We start from the raw sequence: 6150 nt of genomic DNA, 5'->3' as shown, positions 1-6150 counted from the left end.
TTATTGCCTAACCTCTCTTATCCTACCTCATTTACACATGCTGTATATAGATTTTTCTACTGTATAATTGATTGTATGTTTGTTTATTCCATGTGTAACTCTGTGTTGTTGTATGTGTCGAACTGCTTTGCTTTATCTTGGCCAGGTCGCAGTTGCAAATGAGGACTTGTTATCAACTAGCCCACCTGGTTAAATAAAGGTGAAATAAAAATAAATACAAATAATTTTTACATTTAGGCTGTAACACAATGAAATGTGGGACAAGTCAAGGGATGTGAATACTTTCTGAAGGCACTGTATATATAAAACTCCCCCCACACAGCAATCTAATAGCATCAGTAAAATCTGTTGAAATTAAACCACAGATAAATATACCTAACATAGTACATCTATTAAACAATACATCACAACACATACATCAGAAATAGTTACACATTATAGAGATCCATTCATGGATGTACAGGTCTGTTGGAAAAACGTTCAGAAATGTCCACTGCTGATTTTTTCCAGGCGTCCATAGCGGACACCCTGGCCCTATGAATCCTGGCCGTGGACAAATTCTCAGTCAGAAACATAAGTCAGAACACAGCCTCTCTATTCTCTCGTGTGATTTCAGGTCCTCTGACTGGGAAAATGTCTTTTCACAATGAGAACAGTGGTATGTCTTCTCCTCCTGTGTATTAGTATGTTGGAAAGGCTTTTCTCCTGTGTGTTTTCTCACATGCTTTTGCAGACTCCCTGACCACCTAAAACTCTTTTCACACTGGGAACATTGGAAAGGCTTTTCTCCTGTGTGTATTCTCTCATGCGTTTTCAGGCTCACTAACCACCTGAAACTCTTTCCACAGTGAGAACAGTGATAAGGCTTCTCTCCAGTATGTATTCTCTCATGCTTTTTCAGGACCCATAACCACCTAAAACTCTTTCCACAGTGGGAACAGTGATAAGGCTTCTCTCCCGTGTGTGTTCTCTCATGCCCAACCAGGGCTCCTAACTGAGTAAAGTTCTTCCCACAGTGGGAACAGTGGTAGGGCTTTTCTCCTGTATGTGTTCTCTCGTGCATTTTCAGGCTCCCAAACCACCTAAAACTCTTTCCACAGTGGGAGCAGTGGTGTTGGTTAGGCATCGCTGGGTCTGTTTCCTCTGAGGAACTCTTCCCGCTGTCAGAGTCTGGTCTCTCTCCTGCAAAAGACAAACAGATTATTTAGTTAAACAGAGAGTCCTGAATTAAACCTCCATTCAATAAAATTGTTTTCCTATGAGGTTTAATCTAGACTAGATCCCTCAATACCCTGAGGTCAGTTTTCACAACATTACATCATTAATAATAAACTTGGTGACGGTGAGATTTAAAAACAAATGATGTAGAGCTCCAAATCTAATCTCTCAGGGAATGTCGTGATGTCATAATGATAGATAATGTCATGTTTACAGGCTGAGCAGAGCTCTATAATAATAGATAATGTCATGTTTATAGGCTGATCAGAGCTCTATAATAATAGATAATGTCATGTTTATAGGCTGAGCAGAGCTCTATAATAATAGATAATGTCATGTTTATAGGCTGAGCAGAGCTCTATAATAATATATATTACTATTTCAGTCAATGTTATAGGCTGCAGTTGATCCAATGTTATTAACGTTTTGTTGGTGGCCCACTTCATCTCTAAAGTAATAATTACCATCTTTTCTAAATGATAATTCTTTAGTTTAGCCTTTCCTTGAAATGGCTTTTTTGCCCATGTTTTTTGTCGACTAACAAACGTTTGCTAATATGTTCAGTCTCCCCAAAGCGCTTGTCCTTTTGCTAATATGTTCAGTCTCCCCAAAACGCTTGTCCTTTTGCTAATATGTTCAGTCTCCCCAAAACGCTTGTCCTTTTGCTAATATGTTCAGTCTCCCCCAAAATGCTTGTCCTTTTGCTAATATGTTCAGTCTCCCCAAAACGCTTGTCCTTTTGCTAATATGTTCAGTCTCCCCAAAACGCTTGTCCTTTTGCTAATATGTTCAGTCTCCCCAAAACGCTTGTCCTTTTGATAATATGTTCAGTCTCCCCAAAACGCTTGTCCTTTTGCTAATATGTTCAGTCTCCCCAAAACGCTTGTCCTTTTGCTAATATGTTCAGTCTCCCCAAAACGCTTGTCCTTTTGCTAATATGTTCAGTCTCCCCAAAACGCTTGTCCTTTTGCTAATATGTTCAGTCTCCCCAAATACTTGTCCTTTTGCTAATATGTTCAGTCTCCCCAAAACGCTTGTCCTTTTGCTAATATGTTCAGTCTCCCCAAAACGCTTGTCCTTTTGCTAATATGTTCAGTCTCCCCAAAACGCTTGTCCTTTTGCTAATATCTTCAGTCTCCCCAAAGCGCTTGTCCTTTTGCTAATATCTTCAGTCTCCCCAAAACGCTTGTCTTTTTGCTAATATGTTCAGTCTCCCCAAAACGCTTGTCCTTTTGCTAATATGTTCAGTCTCCCCAAAACGCTTGTCCTTTTGCTAATATGTTCAGTCTCCCCAAAACGCTTGTCCTTTTGCTAATATGTTCAGTCTCCCCAAAACGCTTGTCCTTTTGCTAATATGTTCAGTCTCCCCAAAACGCTTGTCCTTTTGCTAATATGTTCAGTCTCCCCAAAACGCTTGTCCTTTTGCTAATATGTTCAGTCTCCCCAAAACGCTTGTCCTTTTGCTAATATGTTCAGTCTCCCCAAAACGCTTGTCCTTTTGCTAATATGTTCAGTCTCCCCAAAACGCTTGTCCTTTTGCTAATATGTTCAGTCTCCCCAAAACGCTTGTCCTTTTGCTAATATGTTCAGTCTCCCCAAAACGCTTGTCCTTTTGCTAATATGTTCAGTCTCCCCAAAACGCTTGTCCTTTTGCTAATATGTTCAGTCTCTCCAAAATGCTTGTCCTTTTGCTAATATCTTCAGTCTCCCCAAAACGCTTGTCCTTTTGCTAATATGTTCAGTCTCCCCAAAGCGCTTGTCCTTTTGCTAATATCTTCAGTCTCCCCAAAGCGCTTGTCCTTTTGCTAATATCTTCAGTCTCCCCAAAGCGCTTGTCCTTTTGCTAATATCTTCAGTCTCCCCAAAACGCTTGTCCTTTTGCTAATATCTAAAGTCTCCCCAAAATGCTTGTCCTTTTGCTAATATGGTCAGTCTCCCCAAAATGCTTGTCCTTTTGCTAATATCTTCAGTCTCCCCAAAACGCTTGTCCTTTTGCTAATATGTTCAGTCTCCCCAAAACGCTTGTCCTTTTGCTAATATGTTCAGTCTCCCCAAAACACTTGTCCTTTTGCTAACATGTTCAGTCTCCCCAAAACGCTTGTCCTTTTGCTAATATGTTCAGTCTCCCCAAAACGCTTGTCCTTTTGCTAATATGTTCAGTCTCCCCAAAACGCTTGTCCTTTTGCTAATATGTTCAGTCTTCCCAAAACGCTTGTCCTTTTGCTAATATGTTCAGTCTCCCCAAAACGCTTGTCCTTTTGCTAATATCTTCAGTCTCCCCAAAGCGCTTGTCCTTTTGCTAATATCTTCAGTCTCCCCAAAACGCTTGTCCTTTTGCTAATATGTTCAGTCTCCCCAAAACGCTTGTCCTTTTGCTAATATGTTCAGTCTCCCCAAAACGCTTGTCCTTTTGCTAATATGTTCAGTCTCCCCAAAACGCTTGTCCTTTTGCTAATATGTTCAGTCTCCCCAAAACGCTTGTCCTTTTGCTAATATGTTCAGTCTCCCCAAAACGCTTGTCCTTTTGCTAATATGTTCAGTCTCCCCAAAACGCTTGTCCTTTTGCTAATATGTTCAGTCTCCCCAAAACGCTTGTCCTTTTGCTAATATGTTCAGTCTCCCCAAAACGCTTGTCCTTTTGCTAATATGTTCAGTCTCCCCAAAACGCTTGTCCTTTTGCTAATATGTTCAGTCTCCCCAAAACGCTTGTCCTTTTGCTAATATGTTCAGTCTCCCCAAAACGCTTGTCCTTTTGCTAATATGTTCAGTCTCCCCAAAACGCTTGTCCTTTTGCTAATATGTTCAGTCTCCCCAAAACGCTTGTCCTTTTGCTAATATGTTCAGTCTCTCCAAAACGCTTGTCCTTTTGCTAATATCTTCAGTCTCCCCAAAACGCTTGTCCTTTTGCTAATATGTTCAGTCTCCCCAAAGCGCTTGTCCTTTTGCTAATATCTTCAGTCTCCCCAAAGCGCTTGTCCTTTTGCTAATATCTTCAGTCTCCCCAAAACGCTTGTCCTTTTGCTAATATCTAAAGTCTCCCCAAAATGCTTGTCCTTTTGCTAATATGGTCAGTCTCCCCAAGATGCTTGTCCTTTTGCTAATATCTTCAGTCTCCCCAAAACGCTTGTCCTTTTGCTAATATCTTCAGTCTCCCCAAAACGCTTGTCCTTTTGCTAATATGTTCAGTCTCCCCAAAACACTTGTCCTTTTGCTAACATGTTCAGTCTCCCCAAAACGCTTGTCCTTTTGCTAATATGTTCAGTCTCCCCAAAACGCTTGTCCTTTTGCTAATATGTTCAGTCTCCCCAAAACGCTTGTCCTTTTGCTAATATGTTCAGTCTTCCCAAAACGCTTGTCCTTTTGCTAATATGTTCAGTCTCCCCAAAACGCTTGTCCTTTTGCTAATATGTTCAGTCTCCCCAAAACACTTGTCCTTTTGCTAATATGTTCAGTCTCCCCATAACACATGTCCATTTCATGTCAATAATGCTTCTTATTTTATGTATTTCTCCAACATTATTTAAAAATCAGCGTTTTGCTGGTATACACACTCTACGCAAGGCCTACAATGGACACACGTCAAAAGTTTCATTTATAACTTTTTACCAGTCTGTGAGAATTAAGTTGTGATTTTGTGGTGGTGGTGGGGGGGGGGGGGGACTCTGATGGTATACACATGTTACAGTTAAGCAATAAGGCCAGAGGAAGTGTGGTATATGGCCAATATAGCACGGTTAAAGACTGTCCTTACGCACAACAGAGTGCCTGGATACAGCCCTTAGCCGTGGTATATTGGCCATCTATCACAAACCCGAAGTGTCTTATTGCAATTATAAACTGGTTACCAACGTAATCAGAACAGTAGAAATACATGTCATACCCATGGTATACGGCCTGATATACCACAGCTGTCAGCCAATCAGCATTCAGGGCTTTAATCACCCATTTTAAAATGTAGCTTTAACATTATATTATAACATAAATTGCTATAGTACAGAACAACATTTTCAAGTATAGAATTTCAGTAGCATGCTGCTTTAAAACAACACATTCGTTCAAAACAGTTGGACAGTTAGAGCCCGTTTTTAAGACAGTTCTTACTGATGGTAATCAGATCTCCTGACTCCTCTGTCAGTATGACCGTTATCTCTCCTTCTTTCTCCTTCTTCACTCCAAAAACTACATCTTCCTCTTTCTCTTCCTCCTCTTCTTTTACTGTAACATCCTCCTCCTCTTTCACTCTGAACACGTCTTCCTCTTCTTTCACTGTAACAGCCTCACCCTAGCTAGCTAGTTAGCATGAGCGACTAGTTTAGTGCTAGGCTAACTTATCAAGCCAGCTAGTTGACTAACAATGTACCTATAACATTTAAATGGGGGCAATTAACTAGATGTCGGAAGTATATTTAAAACACAGAGGCAAATATGCACAGAAACAGTCTAAATGTTTCGGCTGTTGGCTACCAAGGTGGCTGACTCGTTGTTGTTGATCCGTTCCGTCCACTAGATTATACGTCACGCTGCAGCATCGCCTGAAAGACGCACATCGCCGTCTGCTGACTGGAGGGAAACGCAGTTAAGATTGTTTTTTTTGTTGCACACAAATTTATTTTTCATTCCTTTCATGAAATATTAATATTATATTGAGACGTTCAAATAGAGCACTGTATATTTTAAGTGAGAATTTAAAACATGCTATCATTCACATCTGTATTTAAGGCAGTTTCATATTCATTAATTAATTTGGTCACTGCGCTCAATGCAATGGCACTTACAAATGTAGATCCTTCAAACACCCCCAAACAGGGAAACAGATCCCAATCACAGGTGTTATCAGGTGCACCACTAAGGCAGTTATTTATCTTTTAATTTGTCCTAGTAGTAAAATCTTTTTGGAAGCGAACCCCTTGATTTCGTCCCTACATTATATCG

General features: G+C 40.3%; 1 long non-coding RNA gene across 1 annotated transcript; it reads right to left on the bottom strand.

Annotated features, from left to right (window-relative positions):
- Window positions 1–273: 273 nt before the first annotated feature.
- LOC115148398 (uncharacterized) lies at window positions 274–5769 on the bottom strand. The gene is made up of 2 exons (XR_003866658.1): window positions 5320–5769; window positions 274–1182 (listed from the first exon to the last, which is right to left on the bottom strand). It is a non-coding gene; the product is annotated as an uncharacterized LOC115148398 (long non-coding RNA).
- Between the last annotated feature and the right edge of the window lie 381 nt (window positions 5770–6150).

This window comes from Salmo trutta, chromosome 15 (genome assembly GCF_901001165.1).
Source record: "Salmo trutta chromosome 15, fSalTru1.1, whole genome shotgun sequence".
NCBI classification, from domain to species: Eukaryota; Metazoa; Chordata; class Actinopteri; order Salmoniformes; family Salmonidae; genus Salmo; species Salmo trutta.
This window is presented reverse-complemented; position numbering and strand designations above follow the sequence as displayed.